At 36.5% G+C, this 24,431-nt stretch overlaps 1 pseudogene; it reads left to right on the forward strand.

Moving 5' to 3' along the window:
• The first annotated feature begins 555 nt into the window (after positions 1-555).
• LOC110135391 (CWF19-like protein 1 pseudogene) lies at positions 556-12,374 on the forward strand (annotated as a pseudogene).
• Positions 12,375-24,431: the final 12,057 nt, after the last annotated feature.

Consider the following 24,431-nt stretch of genomic DNA (forward strand, 5'->3'; position numbering starts at 1 on the left):
AATGAAATTCATTTAGTTTGGATTAGATTCTAGTATAGGAAAATCTGTAAAGGATATCATGGAACTTTCAATGAAATTTGAATATGTACTATGAATTAGAGTATGCATAAATGCCAAATTTTAGAATTTTAATGAACATACTGAATATCCTGTGGTTATAAAGAGAGTGTACTCATTCTTAGGAAATAATCACTTAATTTTTAGAGTTAAAGGGGCATATCTCCCATCTATTCTAAAACGCAGGTAGATGGGTGATAGATGATATAGAAAGTTTAATTAAACAATTACTAATCTGGATAAAAGGTATGTGTGTGTGCACACACTTGCATGCTTTCAACTCCTTGGAAAATTTGAAATTACATACAAGTTAAAAAGTAAATTAAAAAGTCTGTTAAGATCAGCCCTCCAAAATACCAACAGTCCAGGTTTGACAGCCCTTCAATTACTAACCATTTATTTTTCCCAGACTTAAGGGATTTCTTGGGTGAGAATTTTCATCACGGTAACCAGGAAAGTCCCAGCAAACCAGGGGAAATTAATGATCCTACCCGCAATATGCGGGGTGAGAATTTACATTGGACAAGGACGAGAGGAGTTTCCTTGCTGCTTCATTTGAATGCCAAGATTTATGCATTTATAGAAGCATCAAATCAATGTAAGAGAATACTATTAGGATGGAAAAAGAAGATAGGAATTGTACTGTTAAAGAGTTTGGCTTGCTAGAGTGGTCATTTGTTATAGGAAATAGCAGAAGTAGATATTTACTATGCACTTTCTTTGTAAAGAATGACATTTAGCCTGTACCTGTGTAAGTTCCATCAGCCAAATATATAATAAGTATGCAAAATTCTTTACTTGAATTTAAAGAGATTGCCTCTTCATGTGAAAGATTAAAGGAAACTTATTCCTCTCTTGGTGGTGTTTAGTCTCTAATGAAGGAATTTCAATTTATTTCAACTGATACTACATGTTAGCATCCCATCCAACACAGTGCCTACCATAGCTGGTATGCATGAACATTGGTTCTAAAGGGAAAACAGATGAATAGTGTAATTGTATTCTTAAAACACTTAAAACATCTTTGATGCTTGGAACATCACTTCATTTTTTTTTTTTTTTTTTTGCCCACAAACAATGACAATTTCTTTTTTTATCTTAAGAAAATAATGCAAGCTTAAAGCAAGGTTCTCAGAGATTATTATGTATTTCAGTTGAGAAAAATTTTGGAAAATACAGGCCAAAATTTCGTATTACTACCATCAGTTCAACTTAAACCTTTTTGTAAATAGATGTTAAGCTGAATGTGAAAAATAAATTCTGAAGGATTGTTCTGCAAGCATGGCTCAAGTGTCTGCCTTCAAAGTCTCTTTTAAAGAAAGTTAGCAAGTAGACTGTTGAGTTACACAAATATCTTCACATAAATACTTTCTCCCCATGGGCCACAACTACACTTCTTAGACTTTGAAACAAAACCTAAGTGAAACATCCTTTATTTTTCAACTGAGTTTTTCTTTTGGAATTGCAACATTGCCTTGAGAAAAGTAATTGAACTGGAATCCTAAGATAATTTTTGAATCTTAATTTCACTAATTATCAGTTGTAAGATAGAGCAAGATCTGTGAGCCTCTGAGCCTGTTTACATACCTGTGAAATCATAATACAATAACACTTGACTTACCCACCTCACAAAGGGTGTTTAAAGCATCCACTGTAATACTGTATAAGAAAATAATTTGCAAACTTTTGTTATGATCCTTTTGGATCATAGTTCATATATCACTCAAATACTGTCCTGACAGTGTTTACAACAGTTTTGACTCAAAGTGTTTTCATTTCATTTTACCTAGCTTCAGGATAACTGTATTAAGAACAGACTAGATTGTGTGAGAAATTCATGTGCGCTGCTGTAAGGGGCAAACTGTGACTCTCCTTAGTGAGGAGGTAACACATATTTAGGGCTTCCCAGGTAGCTCAGTGGTAAAGGATCCACCTGCCAACGCAGGAGACACAGGAGACGCAGGTTTGATCCCTGGGTCAGGAAGATCCCCTGGAGAAAGGAATGACAACCCACTCCAGTATTCTTGCCTGGAAAATCCATGAACAGAGGAGCCTGCTGGGATACAGTCTATGGGGTCACAAGGAGTCAGACACAGCCTAGTGACTGAACACATACTACGTGGTCTACAACAAGGGATGAACTGGAGATTTTCAACAATGAGTCCCTGCCTTTATTAAGGCAATTCCTGTCAACAAAACCTTCCATCAGGGCATCTCTTGTTCTGCTGCCAGCAGCTCCAGGGTGGTTTTTCTTGAAGGATTAACTCCTAGCAAAGACCTTCTATGTAATTCCCATTTGTTCCCCAGTGGTCTCAACACTTTCCCCGAAGAGTGACCCTGGTCAGCTCTCTGAAGGATCTCCATGTTTTTTGGCAATTCACAGTCCAGGGTCACTGTCTTAATACCCTCTGTCCAACAAGTATTTATTACGTTCCCACAGTTTTCCTAACACTGAGCTTAAGGCTTGGGATAAAAGTATGCAAAACAATAAGAGAAACTTACAGGCTAATGTTATAGGCCACAGACCCACCTCCAGAGACAGATATCCCTTGCTGACCCTCAGGTAACTGCCAACTCTTAAGGATCCCAGCTAAAACCAGAACTAAAGATTATGAGCAAAATAAATGGATATATTTTTAAGTTGCCAAGTTTTGGACTGATTAGTTAAATGGCAAAAACTAATGAAACAATAAATAAGGGTGAAATAAATATTGTTTGTAAGAAATTATGCTAATCAAGTTTCTGCTGATGATAGAAATGGACATTATCATGGAGCAAATACTGGCAGTCACAAATGCCACATTTAGTGAGAGATGTTTAGGTTTTACAGCAATGCATTTTTAGCTCTTATATTAGTCATCTCAGGCTGTCATAACAAAATACCATAGACAGGGTACCTTAAATGGCAGAAATGAATTTTCTCACAGTTCTTTCACATGGTCAAGTGAACCCTAGTGTCCTTTACTCTTCTTTATAAGGGAACCAGCCTTATTGCATTGGGGGGTCCACCTTTATTACCTCATTGAATATTTTATCACCTCATTGAATATTTATCACCTCCTTAAAGGTCTTATATCCAAACACAGTCACGTTGGGGGAACATAAACATTCAGTGCATACTTAAAAAGCACTATTATTGTTGAAACTCCTATAGTAAAATTCAGTTTGTTATTGCAAGATGGAAACTTTCTAGCCCTTAACTGTCTTCTCTCTGTTAAATAATTGTTTTTGATAACACAGTTTCTTAGGAATGCAACTTTTGCAACATTAAGCTGAACACATTATGAAAAAAAATTGTTCTCGCTAAAATGTTTGCTATAGAACCCAATATTTTATGAAGAAAAAGCATTATATTGGAAGAAATAACTTTAGCTTTAGTAGCTTTTTAGAAGTAAAGAGAGTCTTTAAAACAAGTAAGTCCCATTTGTTGTTTTACTCCTTAGAAAAACAATTCTCAGAGGTCTATAAATATATCTCATTTTTATTATTTCCCTTTCTTCTCACATATTTTTCTTTTCACATTTTAGAAATAAGATGTCAACCTTCTGATATTATTTGAATAACAAAATAGAAACAGTTATATTGTGTAAATGGCAAAGAATGTTTAAAGTCTATTAGGTATTTGTTTATGCTCAGTGAAATAAGGCAGAGAGAGAAAGACAAATACTATATAATGTCATATACATGAAATCTAAAAAATAAAACTAGTGAACATAACAAAAAAGAAACAGACTCACAGATAGAGAAAAAGCTTGTGGTTACCAGTAGGGAGAGGCAAGTGAAGAAGGGAAAAATAGGGGTAGGGGACTAAGAGATACAGACTACTAGGTATAAAGTAAATAAGTTACAAGGATATACTGTATAACACAGGGAATATAGTCAGTATTATACAATAATTATAAATGGAGTATAATCTTTAAAAATTCTGAATCACTGTTTAACACTTGAAGTTTATATTACTGTAATAATTGTAATCAAAATAATTATATAATTATAATTGCAAATCAATTGGATCTCAGGAAAAAGAAAAAAGTCTATTAGATATTTGAATACTCTAAGTTTACTACAATGCATATAAAAAGGCATTTTTGCAAATTTTGTATTTCTTATAGTAAAATGCTACAAAGATATCACTGGTATACTGTTTGACATTTGAAGTGTTTTGTATTGTTTTCTTTTAATAATTTTGTACTGTTATTTATGTATTTATTTTATTTTTGGCCACACTGGGTCTTCACTGCTTTGCTCGAGTTTTCTCCAGTTGCCATGAGTAGGGACTAGCCTGCTGTGGGATGTGGGATTACATTTCAGTGGCTTCTCTTGTTGCAGAGCGTGGCTCTAGCTGCATGGGCTTCAGTAGTTATAGCATTCAGGCTCCATAGTTTCAGTGCAGGGGCTTAGTTGCTCCACAGCATGTGGAATCTTCCCAGACCAAGGATCGAACCCATATCTCCCGCATTGGCAAGTGGATTCTTAACCACTGTGCCACCAGCGAAGTCCCGTGTTTTGTATTTTAGGTGGCGCTCATGGTAAAGAACCCGCCTGCCAATGCAGGAGGCATAAGAGACATAGTTTCGATCCCTGGGTCAGGAAGATTCCCCTGGAGGAGGAAATGGCAATCCACTCCAGTATTCTTGCTTGGAGAATCCCATGGACAGAGGAGCCTGGAGCGCTACAGCCCATGGGGTCACAAATGTCAGACACGACTAAAGCGACTTAGCACACGCTCACGCAAGCAAAGAAGACTAAAGTGTACAAAATAGTGGCTACATCTTGACACATAAAGAAATGTCCTGTTCAAGTCAATAAATATTGTTGGCTGTCTACTATTATATTTTTCTCTTTTTTACTACACCAACATGAAGTTAAAGATATAGATTATTCTGTACCCTGAGATCATGAAGATATTTTCATGTGTTAATAATTCTGCCTTTCACCCAGGCTGTATTTTGTGTATGATATAAATTAGGATTTTGATGTGTTGTTCATATAAATACATGTGGCCTGAATAGAATTTATGGAAAATATTGTTCATCCTCCACTAAACTTCCATGCCATCCCTGTCATACATGTCTATATGTGTGTGCATCTGCTTTGGGGCTCTCCATTTTCATTAGTCTGTCTATCTACATGCATGCCACATTGTCTTAATTAATATAGCTTTGTAATAAATCTTTTAAAATCTAATTTCCCTTCTTCCTACCCCTTCACCTATAGTCGTCACAAATCTTATTTCTTTTTCTACCAGTTTCTTTGCTTGTTTGTTGAAGTGTAATTGACTTATGACACTAAATTAGTCCCTGGTGCACAACACAGTATTTCCATATATTTATACATATATACCCAGGCAATAAGTCTCAATATACAGAAAAGCAAGTCTTTTTAAGATTGTATCTATATGGTCTCTTGAACTTACATATAACATTTTTTAATTAGCTTGTCAATTTTTATGGAAAAACCATGCTATGATTTTGAACTAGGATTGCACTGAATCTATAATCACTTAAAGATAATTAATGTAACTTATTTTTCTACTTATTTAGGTATTGTTGAATATCTTTCACTTATATTTTAAATCTCCTCATAGAGTTCTTGAACATATTGTGCTAAATGTGTTTTATATAATTTGTATGCTTGGTGCTAGTACAAATAATATCTTTAAATTTTTTGTTTGTCAGTTAGTTTGGTTGCTCAGTCATATCTGAGTCTTTGCAACCCCATGGACTGCAGCACGCCAGGCTTCCCTGTCCATCACCAACTCCAGGGGCTTGCTCAAACTCATGGCCATTGAGTCAGTGATGCCATCCAACCATCTCATTCTCTGTCATCCCTTTCTCCTCCTGCCTTCAATCTTTCCCAGCATCAGGATCTTTTCCAATGAGTCAGTTCTTCGCATCAGGTGGCCAAAGGATTAGAGCTTCAGCTTCAGTATCAAGCCTTCCAATGAATATTCAGGACTGATTTCCTTTAGGATGCACTGGTTGGATTTCCTTGCAGTCCAAGGGACTCTCAAGAGTCTTCTCCAACACCACAGTTCAAAAGCATTTATTCTTTAGCACTCAGCTTTCTTTATAGTCCAACTCTCACATCCATACGTGACCACTGGAAAAACCATAGCTTTGACTACACAGACCTTTGTTGACATAGTGATGTCTCTGCTTTTTAATATGCTGTCTAGTTTTGTCATAGCTTTTCTTCCAAGGAGCAAGTGTCTTTTAATTTCATGGCTGCAGTCACCATCTGCAGTGATCTTGGAGCCCCAAAAAATAGTCTGTCACTGTTTCCATTGTTTCCCCATCTATTTGCCATGAAGTGATGGGACCAGATGCCACAATCTTTGTTTATTGAATGTTGAGTTTTAAGCCAGCTTTTGTTTGTAGTCTTACTATTTATTACTGTTGCATAGGAATGTAATTCCCAGAGGAGGGCATGGCAACCCACTCCAGTATTCTTGCCTGGAGAATCCCCATGGACAGAGGAACCTGGTGGGCTATAGTCCATGGGGTTGCAGAGTCAGACAAGACAGAGTGACTAAGCACAGAATAGGAACATAATAATTTTACTATATAAACTTCATTTAGCAACTTTGCTTTCCTCTTAAATTCAAGTGATTTACTTGAAGGTACCTATTCCTTGTACACAATTATATGATTTGCAAATAACCTTTTATATTTTTGTTCTTTTAGGTCATTAAACATATTTCTTTTTCTGGTGATAACACTCTCTAGAAACACTGGTAAAATATTGAATAAAAAGTTAGTACTTAGAATTTTGGTCTTTTTTGCAAACTCAGAAGTAGAGCTATCAGTTTTTTCTCCTCACTCTATATAAGATTTGCTGTTGATTTTGAGTCAGTTCAGGTAATTCCCTTCTGGTTCTAATTTGCCAAGAACATCAACATCAGTGAATATTACATTTTATTGAGTGCTTTTTCTACAATTGGTGAGGTAATTTTGTGATCTTCTTTAATCTTGTAGTATGGCAAATTATATTCAGATACATTTTAACATTAATACAAGCTTATCTTCCAGAAATAAACCCAAATTTGTCATCGTAGATTATACTAGTATGCTTTATACGTGTTCTAAATTATCGTTGTAAGCATATTATACATGATTTTTGTATCCTTGCTTCATAAATTCATAAATAAAATTTTCCCATGTTTTGTTTCCTTACTAGCTTTGTTACACGTTGGTATTGAAATTACACTAGCTTCATAAAAAAAAACTTTAGCACCCTGGAATAGTATAATTAAGATTGAAATATTTGTTCTGTGAACACCCCTTGAACATATTGGTAGAGAATCTGTGCTTGGAATTTTCTTAGTGGGAATAGCTTTGGTTACTGATACAATTATTAGTTATTATAATACTATCCAGATCTTTGAATTCTTCTTTAGGTAAATTTGCATGTATATATTATAGAAATTTGTCAGTTCAGTTAATATTTTTAAATCAACTAACATAAATTTTATGGCATATTTTCCATAAACTTGTCATAAATGTTAAAATTCACAGAAGTATCCAAATAAGTTATAAACTTACGTCCAGACAAAAATCTGCACATAAATGTTTATAGCAGCATTGTTCATAATTGCCAAGACTTGGAAGCAACCAAATGTCCTTCAATATGAATGGATAAATAATTCATGGCACATCTGTATGACAAGATGTTATTCAGCAATAAAAATAAATGAGCTATCAAGCCATGGGAAGATGTGGAGGAACCTTAAATGCATGTTGTTAAGTGAAATAATTCAATTTGAAAAGTCTGCATGCTATATGATTTCAACTCTATGACATTCTTGAAAAGGTGAAACTGTGGAAACAACATAAAGATCAGTGGTTGCCAGGGGCTTGTAGAAGCGAAGATGGGATGACTAAGTGGAGCACAGAGAATTTTCAGGGCAGTGAAACTATTCAGAATGATACTGTCTGTGACAGCGAATAAGTGTCATTATACATTTGCCAAAACCCATAAAATACATAATGCAAATAGTGAACTCTGATGTAACTATAAACTTTAGTTAATAATAATGTGTGAATATAGGCTTATCAATGGTAGCAAATGCCCCACACCAATGCAAAACATTAATAATTAAAGGAAACTACATTCAGGGTAAAAGGGGGTATCTGGGAATTCTGTGTATTTTCTGCTCAATTTTTCTTTAAATCTAAAACAGATTTTAAATATAGTCCTTTGAATCAATAAATAAATAAGCATTGCATTAATTTTCTTTTTCTCATATGATGCTTTCTAGTTTCCTCTATAATTGCATCAATCTTTGAATATGTTTCCATTACTATATTACACTTTTATAATGATGGAATCCAAAGACATGTAAGTCCTGGATCCAGTTTCCTTTACAAACTCTTTCTGTGTCATTAAAACACTACATTTTTTTTTCCTAATTGACTTACTTTTATGGGTATTTTAAGAAATACTCTCATTAGTGTATGTTTCCTTCCTCAATAACTTTTTTAAAAAATTAGAGTTTCATTATTGTTGGTAAACTGTGATATTTTTTAATAATTACTAAGCACCAGGTGTGCCAACTAAGAAAATTCTTAGCTTACTTTAGTGCACATTTGCCTGAAATATCAACTGAATACATTTATTTATTTACATTAACATAGTGGTCATATAAAGCCATCAGAGCAGATATTTCACAACTTTAGATAAGTTCCATAACCCTGATGGAATGATGATATTTTTCCAATAAGTATAGGAAACAGAAAAGAATCAATTCAAGAAATTAAACAGAGACATATGTCTTGGGACACTTTGACAACTCCATGTTCTCTTTCCTATTGAGTGTAGCCCATATGCACAAAGATGAAAGCTTATGTATGTGGTCCTCTGATTGCCTAAGAGAATCTGGTTTTGTTTTATTTGAGATGTTTAGTTAATAAAATTTTCCTAAACTTCAGAATTCAAGCCTCCTTTATTCCTTTGGGCAGCTATTTTCCCCTCAAATTACAAATGATCTATAAAGTGAAGGAAGACATAAGTTTGATTCTTTTGCACTGACTTAAGCAACAGGTTTGAAATATCAGAATTATTTTATGAAATTCCCTGCAACTAAGCAGAAAATTTGTTTGCTACTATTAAATTATCTTTTTTATATTTGATTAACAGGAATTTTCTTTTGTTTATTCTTTCCTTTCTTTATTTGATTTGGAGGAATTATATGAGTGAAGGACAGAGGAAAAATAAACCTTCTTTCCGTGTGTATGTATGGCTGAGTTCCTTTGCTATCCACCTGCAGCTATGACAACATTGTTAATTAGCTATGGTGCTCAGTTACTCATTTGTGTCCAGTTCTTTGCAGCCCCATGGACTGTAGCCCACCAGGTTCCTCTGTCCATGGAATTTTCCAGGCAAGAATACTGGAGTGGGTTTCCATTTCCTTCTCCAGGGGATCTTCCTGATACAGGGATCAAATCCATACTCCCTGCACTGGCAAGTGAATTCTTTGCCACTAGTGCCACCTGAGAAGCCCATTAATCAGTTATACTCCAATATAAAATTAAGAGTTTAAAAAATTGAAAAAAATACATAAATCTTACATACAAAATATACAAAAATATATAAAATCTTAATACATAAATTTTAGATTTAGTTCATAATTCTAAGCTCTCTTATTTAGGATAAACTTGAAACTACTTCTACTTCAAACTCCTGAATATCAGGAACTATGGCACTAACAGTAAGAATGAAGAAACTAAAGTCTTTTCTCCCTTCTGTGGGCATGCAGCTATGTGTTGAACTTCATTGTACTTTTTTACCTATAAGTCTCAAGCACAGAATCTCTACTATATAGCTATTTGCTAACAAAATCAGTTAGTCACCAAAGTTTAGAGCAGGAATTTTAGCTTTCTTGAATAAAAAAAAAAAAAGAATTGAGTCATAGTTCAATACCTATTTTTGTAAATGTCCTCTCAAATACAAAGCTCAACTAAAAATCAAATTTCTCCACTAGGTTAGTTGCTTAGAAAACAGCTGTGGAATCACCATGATTGAATCAGTCAGGTCTAGTCAGGAGGAGAAACCACACCAAGTAGTCCAATAGAGGTTATTAAGATAGGACACTAGTTACAAAGGAATAAGAGCTAGAGACACTGAGGGAATGGTGAGGATGCTCAGAGTTTAGTGTCAACACCCAGAGCCACAAGTTATTCTAGAGCTGCAGAGACAAAGGAGGTGATGCTACTAAAGATCTGAATACAGAGCGTCCAGACAGAGGCCAAATCCACAGAGGAGCAGTCACTCGTGGAGTCGGGGTTCAGATGGGAACCGAGGCTGTGGCAGAGATCTGCCCAGTGGACACTGTGGCCACAGAGAGGATGGCTAGAAAGAGATGGAATTATGGAGACTCCGATTATGCTAGAAATGCAACCCAAAGCCCAGGGAGACGGCAAAATAGTAACCTGTCTTCCCTCCCCTACTCCTCCAATTTCCCAGGTTTGTCACCCATTGGCCACATCTACTTAGAAAATAATTGGGACTTCCCTGGTGGTCTAGCGGTTAAGAACCCTCCTGCCAATGCAGGGGACTTGGTTTCAATCCCTGGACTGGGAGGATTCCACAGACCATGGGGAAACTAAGCCCGTGAGCCACAGCTACTGAGCCTGTGCTCTGGAGTCCACGAGCTGCAACTGGCCCGCAAGCCACAACGACTGAAGCCCAAGAGCTCTAGAGCCTGCAGTCCAAAGAGAAACCACCACAATGAGAAGGCTGTGCACCGAAACTAAAGAATCGCCCTGCTCACCGCAACTAGAGAAAGCCTACATGCAGCAAGGCACCCAGCACAGTCAACTATTCCATTAATTAAAAAAAGAAAACAATTGGCAAAGAGGATGTAGAAAGTCAAGTTTTTAGAGATCAGAAGCTTGAGACACTGAGTAGGATTGCAAATGGACCCTTTCTCAAAGTGAAGTAGTCATGATTTGGTGGGATTTAGTAAAACATGCAGAAGCTTGGAACTAGGAAAGAAGAAAGAAATGGAGGGTTGGAAAGTCCCATAGTAACTCTGAGTAACATTATAAGACAGAAATATTCACATTATTAGTGTCTATATTAAGTTTTATAGAAAATAACAAAGGTTTCAGGAATGTTTTTAAAAATGAGCTCTTAAATCAGTAATAAAGAAATCTTGCTTATGCCCAAGTTCTTGTCATAGCAACCATCTATTGAACACTTATTATGTGCAAGGCACAGTGCTGTGTGTACATTTTCTTACCCAGTCCTCACAAGAACTCTGTGAAGCAGATATGATTATCTTCACTTCGCAGATAAAGGGACAAAGATATAAAAGAGGTTAAATAATTATCTGAGGTTACAGTGATAGTAAGGGGGAGAGTTTCTCTGCAGACTCAGTTTTCCCGATCTCCAAGCTGTCATGATCACCACGCAATTCTGCCCCAATCAGTGTTGGCCAAAGGGAGCTTCATTATGTGTTATTCATAATCACCTTTCCGGAGCAGATGGCTCTCTCCCACTTCCACAAGGCTGGCTCACAACAGTGGTTAAAATTAAAAAGGTGTTTTACATCCAACCCACACAGAAGATGAAATCATTCCTACTTATGTGACCAATGATTTGTCTAAAAGTTGTATGTACATGTTTCTATCAACTGTTTCATCACCTGTGACTGTTCATCTATAAGATGGCAAAGGGGACAGGTGCACTGAGGCAGGAAGGAGACATCCATCGGGTGGCAGCGAGAGCAAGTCTTCTCCTCACCCAGAGCAGCCTTGCAGACCTCCCTGGACTCCAAGCTCTTGCTGATTTTGCCCTGCCAGCCCTGAAGTAGAAAAACATCTGGTGTTCAAGATTGGTACACATTGTTAGCTTGCCCTGACCAAAGGAGGCTTATCTAATTACCATGTCCTCATCTTGCCCATTGGGCTAGAGCCCAAACAGGGTCCATATGACTTAATTTGGTAACAAGATAATAAGAGACATCACCTCTTGCAAGGGGTCATTCTTGTGCCACTCAGCCAGGGCACCACTCTGACATTAGAAATGCCTTCATTTCCCAGGGCACAGGAACAACAGATAGTGCTCGTGGGCATCCCAGAGCCCTCTGCCATCAAGCAGATGGCACTGCCAGGAGCAGCAACACATTTTTATGTTGAATTTGAAGCAGGAGAGAAACCTTTCCACAGAATTAAAAGGAATTTTCCTTTGCAGTTTGGAAGAGAGTTCTGGCCAGTAAAGCCATCCTTAATATTCCTGACAAGCCTGGCCGGAGGCAGTGTCGGAGCAGCAAGGAAGCAGAAGAAAATCTGTTCAGCAGGTTTCATTCTGGATGATTAAGCAAAGGGAGCAGGATTTTATGAACTTCACAGGAAGTAAGAGCAGCCTGATTTTAAAGAAACTACAACATCCCATGGGTAATGGGGCCCTTCTTCTTTCTCGTGCATTCCCTTGAAACCTACCTGCAGCAAAAGGCCTGAGATTGAATGGTTTTTGGAAAAAGTCCATCCTCTAATAAAAAATCCATTTGTTGAAAGCATATCTGTCACCCAGCTCCAAGTACAGCTTGTATTTATCAACATTTTCAAAAAACATTTGAAGTATCAAAATCCAAATGCTTTTCCATGAAAAGAAAAAAAAGTGTGTGATGGGTGGGGGCAACACTAATTCTGATATTTTTACTTTGAACTAAATTAGGTATTTCTTTGAATAGTTAAGCTGAAACAGCTTAATTATTGATTAATATTCATTAACTTCTGATATACTATATAATGTGTATATGTTGTGTGTGTGAGTATAGTATGTGTGTGTGTTTAGTAGGAAAGAGTGCAGTGTACTATACTGGAACTCTCTCAAAATTGCCTAAGACAATGGCATTTAAGAACCTTATTTTTAATTGGCATTAGTACTCATTAAAAATAATAATGTACTTAGTGTACTTAATGTACTAATGTAATAAGTACTCATTAAAAATAATTTTAATACCCATTAAAAATAAATAACAAAAAATATATGCTATATAGTAGTAAATTTAATCCTTACATATTTCTATATAATGCTACCCAGGTTACACTGGACATGTTTCTGAAAGAAATGTACTTCTAAGAAAAAATAGTAAAGAGAGGAGTATCATTCTTCAGTTTCACCCATTGGGTATCGTGAAACTGTTTGCTGTCTCTGGACCAGCACTCCATTGGGTAAAGAGATTCAGGTGGCCACCTGTGCTCTTCCTTTTCCCTGTAACCTTGGATATGTCACTTAAGCCTGTCCCGTTCACAGTCATTTCTCCAAAGTGTAAGGCAATTACTTCTTCAAAATACACTCCAGGTAGGAAACTGTAAAATGAGATGGTTGATATTAATGTACTTTGTAAATAATAAAATGCTATACAAATTTAAATTGCAAGAGAAATTCTTCTGAGATCTTATGCACTGGTTTAGATATACATACACATCCATTATAAACACTTTCATACACACACACATACCCCTAGGGAACTAGGGGTCATGCCATGTTATAAGTTAGGATTGATTCATGGACCATGAAAATTGTTGGAGGGGTGGGAAAGGAAGGCATATAGGTTCTATAGACTGGAGTAGTTGTCCTGACACCTATCCTACTGCTGAACTCTTAATATGTTAAACAAACAGAGAGAATGGTGTGCAATTTGATGCTGGGAAAAGCATCTTTGGCAGAAAATCAAATTAAACCATCTAAATATTTTATGGTCCCCTAAAGGTTTTTCTTAGTGAGATTAGAAAAAAACACATTACCATCTCATCTCCATCTAGAAGAATATGGGATGATATTTCACAGATAAATTACAAAAAGAACTTTCTCATGATTGACATCTAGAAAAATAATCAGAAACATCAAGCCTGTCATAAAGAGCAGGACTAAATTCACTATTTTAAATATTTCACTGTACAAGATATCTTGTATAGAGATTTCTATACAACAGAAATAGAAAATAATATTTCCCTATACAAGAGCACCAAGGAATTGATCTTTTTGAACTGTGGTGTCGGAGAAGACTCTCAAGAGTTCTTTGGACTACACTTTCAGGAAATCATACTGGTCAATCCTAAAGGAAATCAATCCTGAATATTCATTGGAAGGACTGATGCTGAAGCTAAAGCTCCAATACTTTGACCACCTGATGTGAAGAACTGATTCATTAGAAAAGACCCTGATGCTGGGAGAAATTGAAGGTAGGAGAAGAAGGGGACGACAGAGGATGAGATGGTTGGATGGCATCACCGCCTTAATGAACATGAGTTTGAGCAAACTCTGGGAGATGGTGAAGGACAGGGAAGCCTGGTGTGCTGCAGTCCATGGGGCTGTGAAGAGTCGGACACAACTGAGTGACTGTACAACAAATACAAGATAATCGTATTAACTGAAAATTGGAGAACTGAGAAATTCTCAATTTGGGGGATTTGATTCCAGCCAATTTACTTTCTTTTTTTATCCAACACAGAAGTTCAAAACACCATAGCCTATGGTTGAATTACTAGGGCATCTTTTCTGTAGCTGTTGCCAAATGATTTGTCATTAATAATTTTGTTTATGGCCTAGGTTTTTGTTTGTTTGCTTTTAGGTATGCTGGAGGTCCGTCTTCCTGATTGTCTTTATTTCAGAAACTACTTTATGGAAAATTCCAAGCTACTCATTTCTGTGTGCTAACTCACTTCAGTCATGTCCGACTCTGCAGCCACATGGACTATAGCCCACTGGGCTCCCCAGAAACGGGATTCTCCAGGCAAGAATACTGAAGTGGGTTGCCATTTGCTCCTCAACTGCCTCTTCCCTGACCCAGGGATCAAACCCATGTCTCTTTACTTCTCCTGGATTGGCAGGCAGGTTCTTTACTACTAACTCCATGGTAAAGGTTTTTCTTTACCACACCAACTCATTTATGTGTTATTTTGAGCCTCGGTTTTATTCCTTTGCAATGCCACAGTAGGTAACTCAGACTTTAATTTCCCATTTTATTTTAAAATTAAATAATTACTTCTATCTCTCAACTGGAACTTTGCATTCTTCAAGAATATTTTACTCTCTTTTCTATAAATTCTGTTTGAATCTATACTTCAATTATCATTCTGGCAACACAAATGTCTATGAAGATATAGAAAAAGTTGCCATGCCAACTCATTTATGTGTTGGTCTTAATTTTCTTCTTGACTCCCTGAAGCTTGTTATCATTTTTCCTAAACTCTAAAATAAAATATTTTTTATATTTTGGCAGTTGTCATATGCCAACTAAGGTGCATAGCACAGAATAAAATCTATATGGGAAAATACTTAAAATTGTGCTCTTCAGAGCATCTCTTATACATAATAGTGAAGCATGATTAAATAGACTTGGCTACATGAAAATAATAGCTGAAAGTGCTGATTATCATATTTTATTCTGGTATATTTCCTAAAGCATTAGAGGTTTGTATTCATCTTTTGTAATCAACCTAAATTTATATTGCAAATAAAAACTGAGAAGATTCTGGGCAAAAGAATGATCATTTGGTACTGATACCAGCTTTCTAGCTGATGGGACAGGGAGGGCATAATGACTGGCAGCAGGGCTGGTTGTCGTTTAGTTTCAAATGACCAGGATGGCTGGGGAGAAGAATGGGTGAGCCAGCAATTGCTCTAAATTTAGATCTATCCCCTATTTAATTAGTATAAAAAATGTTCACAGATCATCCAAAAATTTGTCAATTTTCTTTTTAAGTATTATTGTGACTTTTTGTCTTTTTCTATATCTTCATAGACATTTGTGCTGCCAGAATGATAATTGAAGTATAGATTCAAACAGAAACTATAGAAAAGAGAGTAAAATATTCTTGAAGAATGCAACGTCCCATTTGAGAGTTGGAAGTAATTATTTAATTTTAAAATAAAATGAGAAACTATAGTCAGAGTTACCTACTATGACATTTCAAAGGAATATAACTGAGACATAAAATAACATTTATTGGCTCACAGATTTGCAGTTTGGGCTGCACCCCACTGGAGAGTTTTTCTTCTAATCTCAGTTGGGGTCACTCAAGCAGTTTCCGGGATTGAGAGCTTTACTGGGAATGGATGGTCCAAAGTGCCTTCACTCATGGGTCTAGTGGTTATCCAAGACAGTCACCCAAGGCACCTCAAGTATTCTATCCAAATTTACTAATGGGGTGAATGTAGACATTTTAAGACCTCTCAGGATCCAGGCATACAAATCATACAAGGTCCCTTCTACTGTACTATTGGTCAAAGCAAGATGCAGCCCTATTCAAATCTAAGAGGTGGGAAAACAGACTCCAATTCTTGATGAGGGCTAAGAAATTGACATTGCAAAGGGGCATGGACACAGGAGTATAATTCACTGGAGGGTCTTACTGTCCTAGTCTAGATATAAAACTATTGTCCTAGTCTAGATATAAAACTATTCTTTCACAGTAATGATTAAAATAGCTTCTAATATGCATCAAAACATTTACACATCAAGCAACTTTTCTAAATAATTAGCATATAAATTTTCAGGCAACTATCTCTTGTGCTGAGATAAGCATTGATATTCTCATAATTTTGAAGATGATATATACAGTGGAGTATTACTCAGCCATTAAAAAAGAACGAAATAATCCCATTTACAGCAACATAGATGGACCTAGCGATTGTCATTCTGAGTGAAGTAAGTCATATAAAGAAGGAGAAATAATGAATGACATCCCTTATATGTGGAATCTAAAAAGAAATGACACAAATGAACTTATTTACAAAACAGAAACAGACCCACAAACTTAGAGACTGAACTTACGGCCGCTGGGGGAGGGATCAGGTGAAGGAATAGTTAGGGAATTTGGAATGTATAACATGTACACACTGTTATATTTAAAATGAATAATCAACAAGACCTACTGTATAGTACATGGAACTCTGTTCAATGTTATGTAGCAGCATGGATGGAAGATACGTCTGGAGGAGAATGGATACACGCATATGTATGACTGAGTCCCTTCACTGTTCACTTGAAACTATCAGAACATTGTTAATCCCTATACCCCCAATACAAAATAAAAAATCTAAAAATAAATAGATAAATAAAATGGATAACCAACAAGGACCTACTATATAGCACAGAGGAATCTGTTCAATATCCTGTAATAACCTAAATGGGAAAAGGATTTGAAAAATAACAGATACATGTATATGTAAAACTGAATCACTCTGGTGCACAACTGAAACTATCACAACATTTTTAATTAACTGCATTTCAATATAAAATAAAAAGAAAAAAAAACAAAGCAGGCATTTCAAATTACTGAGATAAAATATACTATGCAACAAATTCTTATATTATTTGGTAATTATTTCATAAGATAAATTATGAACAAAATGGTCATTCATTTGGAAAAAAGTAAACTTTTGATACACATCTCATTGACCAAAATAAATGCAAATAAATTGACTACATAAGTGTATAAATGTTAACACTGGAACAAAATATGAGTAAACACATCTAAAACCTTAAGAGTGTCCAAGCACACATTTCTGAGGTTTTTTTATTGAAGTACAGCTAATTTATAATATTATATTAGTTTCAAGTACACAACAGAGTTTCAGTGTTTTATGGATATACTCTCTTTAAAGTTATTACAAAATAATGACTATATTTCCTTGTGCTGTACAATATGTCTTTGTTGTTTTTATGTTATACGTAGTAGTTTGTGTCTCTTAACCCCGTATCCCTACCTTGCCCCTCCTCCCTTCATAAGCACATTTAGATCACAAAATTTTAGGCAAAGCCTGCCTATGAAAGCCAGATTATCAGAAAAAAATTATAGATTTTATTACATAGCAATAATCATAGCTGAGACTCATTAATAACTTATAGGCAGCATTCTAAATGTTTTACAATTATTGTCACACTTAACATGTGCATAATGTCTATGAGGTGCTATGCTATGTGTTTAGCCGCTCAGTCGTGTGTGACCCTTTGCAACCCATGAACTGTAGGCCACCAAGCTCCTCTGTCCATGGGGATTCTCCAGGCAAGAATACTGGAGTGGGCTGCCATGTCCTCCTCCAAGGGATCTTCCCAATCCAGGGATCCAACCCATGTCTCCCGCATGCAGGCAGATTCTTTACCATCTGAGCCACCAAGGAAGCCCAAGAGGTAGATGTTAGCATTACTCACAATTGACACCTGAGGACACCGAGGCATGGAGTCGCTTATTTTCTATAATCACATAGCTTACAATTGGCCAGTTAAAATTAGAACCACAGCATTTGGACTACATAGCCTGTGCTCTGCTATAAAAATACTTTTTAAAGGCCAAAAAATGAAGAAATACAAAGTTGAAGACATGAAAAAAATGGGAAAGGGAAATAGATAGACATGGCAAGTGAGAAAGAGTCCTAACAAAGAATAATACCAACATAAGACAAATGGGCAAAGAACAGAAAATGGGACATTCATACAGAAAAAGAAATATAAATATTCAATAGAAACAAAAAATGTTCAATAGCATTGTTAGTTGCTCAGTTATGTCTGACTCTTTGTGACCCCATGGACTGTAGCCCACCAGGCTCCTCCGTCCATGGAATTCTCCAGGCAAGAATACTGGAGTGGGTTGCCATTTCCTTCTCCAGGGGATATTCCCAATCCAGGGATCAAACCCAGGTCTCCTGCATTGCAGGCACATTCTTTACCATCTGAGCCACCAGGAAGCATTAGTAATCAAATAAACACAAACAAAGGCAAGAATAAATTATCAATTCCAATCATTAGCCTGGGAAACATATAAATAATGAGCTTATGAATTTTATGAAATAGCTATCCATATACATTGATGGGAGGGGTATAAATTGGAGGGTAACAAAATATCCTCAGAGTCAGAATGATCACACTCTGATTACTGACAGTATTTCCTATAGAAGTTTATTCTGATAAGATACCTAGACAAATGTGCAAAGATGTACATTTATCACACTATTGCTTGTAAAATGAGAAAGAAAAGAAGCCATTTAAAAACTCCTCAGTGAGGGACTGCATAATAAATTATAGGAAAACTGTGTCATAAAATGGAATTCTGTGCAGGCATTAAAAAGGATGATGTAAATCTATTCACACTGATACTGAAATACCCCCTATCTTGGTGAATGGAAAAAAAAAAAACCACACAGTACTTAAAACATTCTGTAATTGCTGCAGGGAGGAAGCCAATTCTGACTCCTTGTTGAAACTGTTTTTTTGACATGCTTTTCGTTGCTTTTATTATAATCGTACAGAATGGTTTGCCCCAGAGAATCCCGCCCCACTGCCTGACTGTTCCACCTCTGGATGGCAGGAAGGAAGAAATTAACACATCCCCTGCCTAAGGTTTGCCATTCTAGGAGAAGTTTGCAAGATTGCTGCTGCTGCTAAGTCGCTTCAGTCATGTCCGACTCTGTGCGACCCCATAGACGGCAGCCCACCAGGCTCCTCCATCCATGGGATTTTCCAGGCAAGAGTACTGGAGTGGGTTGCCATTGCCTTCTCCGGTTTGCAAGATTAATGACCTTTTTACTTGGCTTCCTTACCTTCCCTCATCTCTAATCTATAAAAGAATCTGGCATCAAGACCCCAATAAGATGGTTATTTTGAGGCGCTAGCCTGCCATCTTCTCAGTCTGCTGGCTCCCGGATAAAAGTCTCTTCCTTGCCTCAACACCTCTTCTCTCGGATTCATTGGCCTATCCTACGGTGAGCAGAGGGAGCTTGGACTTGGTAACATAATGTGTGGTTCTCTTAAGTTAAAATAACATGGTAATGCATTAAGAGTATGAAAAAGTATTCACACAGGTCAATAGTAGTTACAATTGAAATACAGAGGAATTGATTTTTATTCTTTACTCTTCTATGTATTATTTAACTTCTTTACAGGAAGCTTTTTTTTTTTTTTTTTTGGTAAAACAGAAAGCTTGGCTTTCTGATGGTGGCAGCATGACGACACTGGAAAATCCTCTCTCCCACCAAAAAAAAAAAAAAAAGAAAAAAGCATAAAACAAAGTTGTTACAAACAAATATTGCAGAACCATAAAAAATTGACCAATGATAAACAACAAATTGAGACATAATTTGAGAGAGTGGGCTGCATTGAGCAAGTAGCACTGACATATATACACTACCATGTGTGAAATTGATCACTAGTGGGAAGCTGCTATACAACACAAAGAGTTCACTTCAGGGCTCTGATGACCTAGCGGGGTAGGGTGGGAAAAAGGCTGGGAGGGAGACTCAAGAAGCAAAGGATATACGTATACTTACAGCTGATTCACATTGTCCTACAGTAGAAACTAACACAATATTGTAAAGCAATTATCCTCCAAAAAAAAAAAAAGAGACACATTACAAGTAAAATGGTGAAAAAAAACTACCCTACATATAATAGTCTTAAAAATGCTGGAATGGCTACACTTATATCAAGGAAAACAGAGGTTAAGACAAGAAATATTACTAGTGACAAAGAAGGACGCTTCTTGATACAAAGGTCACTATATGTGGAAGTTATAAATGTATACGTGCCTAATATTAGAGCCTCAAAATACATAAGACAAATATAGACAAAACTGAAAGGAGAAATCGACAGTTCAACAATCACAGGTGGAGATTTCAATACTCTATGTCCAGCAATTGACAGAACAACTGGGCAGAAAATCAATACTGTTAGAGAAGATTTTAACAACTCAATAAACTTGACCTGATATTTTTACAATACTCTATCTACCCCAAAGCAGCAGAATACACATTCTTTTCAAGGACAAACAGAACATTTCCCAAAATACACCATAAGTCTAGGACATAAAATGTCTCAATAAATTTAAAAGAAATGAAGTCATATGAAGTATGTTCTCTGAACCAAATAAAATTAAACTAGAAATTAACAGCAGAAAAATTTTTGAGAGATCTCAAATATTTCCAAATGAACACATTTATAAATAACCCAAAGATCAAATAAGAAAGCACAATGAAAATAAGATAATATCTTTAATTACTTGAAAAAGAAAACATAACATATTCAAACTTGGAAATACAGCAAAAGTAGTGCTCAGAGGGAAACTGAGTGCTCTGAACACTTACATTAGAAAGAAATAAAGATATAAAATATTTAAGCTTCCATCTCAAGAAAGAAGAAGGGCTAATCAAACCCAAATTAAGAGACTAATGCTGAAATCAATGAATAAGAAAATAGAAAACCAACAGAGAAAATCAATGGAACCAAAATTTGTTCTTTGAAAAGTCAACAAAAATTGATAAAGATACATAGGCAAAAAACTGACAAAGGAAAAAAGAGAGATGACACAAATCAATAAAATAGGGATGAATGAGGGGGCATTAGTAATTCTCCAACAGAAACTTAAATAACTGTAAGAAAATACTGCAATCTACTTTATGTTAGCAAATTAAATAACTTAGATGAAATGAACACATTTATGCAAATATATTTATTACCAAGAGAGACATAACAAGAAGTGGAAAATCTGTATAAACTATAACAAGTAAAGGAATTAAATTAGTAATTAAAAAGCTTCCCACAAAGAAAAGAACAGATCCAGGCGACTTCACTATGCATTCTACCTAACATTTGAAGAAAGAATGATACCAATCCATCACACTCTTTCAAAGAAGGAAGAAACTTCCAATTCATCTGGAGGTCAGAAAACTGTAAACAAATATCCTAAATGAATATAGATACAAAAATCCTTTATAAAATATTAGCAAATCTAATCAACATAGCAAAAGGATTATATACCATGTCCAAATGAGATTTTCCCAAAAAACACAAAATGGCTTTAACATCCTAAACACCAAATAGTGTAATACACAATATCAGTGGAATAAAGCACAAAATCACTTAGCCATCTCAGCAGAATCAGAAAAGCTTTTGAAAAGAAAAACCCAATACCCACTTAAAGTTTAAAAAATACTCTCAACAAATTAGTAATAGGAGGGAATGTTCTCAGTCTTACAAAGGGCACCAGGAAAAGCTGACCATTCTTAACAATGAATGTTTGAATGATTTCACTCTTAGATCAGGAATGAAAAGATGATGCTTGCTCTTGCCACGTCTAGTCAATACTGTGTGAGAGGTTCTAGACAGTTCAATCAGGCCAGAAAAATAAATTAAAAACATATATCAGGGAATAAAGAAAATAAAATTGTATTCATTTAATGCAAATAACATGATCCTATGTGTAGAAACTCTTCAGTTCAGTTCAGTTCAGTTCACTCTCTCAGTCGTGTCTGACTCTTTGGGACCCCATGAATCGAAGCACGCCAGGCCTCCCTGTCCATCACCAGCTCCCAGAGTTTACTCAAACTCATGACCACCGAGTTGGTGATGCCATCCAGTCATCTCATCCTCTGTTGTCCCCTTCTCCTCCTGCACACAATCCCTCCCAGCATCAGGGACTTTTCCAATGAGTCAACTCTTCACATGAGGTGGCCAAAGTATTGGCACTTCAGCTTCAGCAACAGTCCTTCCAATGAACACCCAGGACTGATCTCATTTAGGATGGACTGGTTGGATCTACTTGCAGTCCAAGGGACTTTCAAGAGTCTTCTCCAATGCCATAGTTCAAAAGCATCAATTTTTCGGTGCTCAGCTTTCTTCAAGTCCAACTCTCACATCCATACATGACCACTGGAAAAACCATAGCCTTGACTAGACGGACCTTTGTTGGCAAAGTAATGTCTCTGCTTTTTAATATGCTGCTTAGGCTGGTCATAACTTTCCTTCCAAGGAGTAAGCATCTTTTAATTTCATGGCTGTGATCACCATCTGCAGTGATTTTGGAGCCCAGAAAAATAAAGTCTGACATTGTTTCCACTGTCTCCCCATCTATTTCCCATGAGGTGATGGGGCCAGATGCCATGATCTTAGTTTTCTGAATGTTAAGCTTTAAGCCAACTTTTTTACTCTCCTCTTTCACTTTCATCAAGAGGCTTTTTAGTTCCTCTTCACTTTCTGCCATAAGGGTGGTGTCATCTGCACATCTAAGATTATTGATATTTCTCCCGGTAATCTTGATTCCAGCTTGTGCTTCATCCAGCCCAGCGTTTCTCATGATGTACTCTGCATATAAGTTAAATAAGCAGGGTGACAATATACAGCCTTGACATACTCCTTTTCCTATTTGGAACCAGTCTGTTCTATGTCAGTTCTAACTGTTACTTCCTGACCTGCATACAGGTTTCTCAAGAGGCAGGTCAGGTGGTCTGGTATTCCCATCTCCTTCAGAATATTCCACAGTTTATTGTGATCCACACAGTCGAAGGCTTTGGCATAGTCAATAAAGCAGAAATAGATGTTTTTCTGGAACTCTCTTGCTTTTTCGATGATCCTGCGGATATTGGCAATTTGATCTCTGGTTCCTCTGCCTTTTCTAAAACCAGCTTGAACATCTGGAAGTTCTCAGTTCTCGTATTGCTAAAGCCTGGCTTGGAGAATTTTGAGCATTACTTTACTAGCCTGTGAGATGAGTGCAACTGTGCAGTAGATTGAGCATTCTTTGGGATTGCCTTTCTTAGGCATTGGAATGAAAACTGACCTTTTCCAGTCCTGTGGCCACTGCTGAGTTTTCCAAATTTGCTGGCATATTGAGTGCAGCACTTTCACAGCATCATCTTTCAGGATTTGAAATAGCTCAACTGGAATTTCATCACATCCACTAGCTTTGTTCGTAGTGATGCTTTCTAAGGCCCACTTGACTTCACATTCCAGGATGTCTGGCTCTTGGTGAGTGATCACACCATTGTGATTATCTGGGTCATGAAGATCTTTTTCGTACAGTTGTTCTGTGTATTCCTGCCACCTCTTCTTAATATCTTCTGCTTCTGTTAGGTCCATACCATTTCGGTCCTTTATTGAGCCCATTTTTGCATGAAATGTTCCCTTGGTATCTCTAATTTTCTTGAAGAGACCTCTTGTCTTTCCCATTCTGTTGTTTTCCTCTATTTCTTTGCACTGATCGCTGAGGAAGCCTTTCTTATCTCTCCTTGCTATTCTTTGGAACTCTGCATTCAAATGGGAATATCTTTCCTTTTCTCCTTTGCTTTTAGCTTCTCTTCATTTCACAGCTGTTTGTAAGTCCTCCTCAGACAATCATTTTGCCTTTTTGCATTTCTTTTCCATGGGGAGGGTCTTGATCCCTGTCTCCTGTACAATGTCACGAACCTCCATCCATAGTTCATCAGGCTCTCTATCAGATCTAGTCCCTTAAATATATTTCTCACTTCCACTGTATAGTCATAAGGGATTTGATTTAGGTCATACCTGAATGGTCTAGTGGTTTTCCCTACTTTCTTCAATTTAAGTCTGAATTTGGCAATAAGGAGTTCATGATCTGAGCCACAGTCAGCTC

Source organism: Odocoileus virginianus, chromosome 19 (assembly GCF_023699985.2).
Source record: "Odocoileus virginianus isolate 20LAN1187 ecotype Illinois chromosome 19, Ovbor_1.2, whole genome shotgun sequence".
Taxonomy (NCBI): Eukaryota; Metazoa; Chordata; class Mammalia; order Artiodactyla; family Cervidae; genus Odocoileus; species Odocoileus virginianus.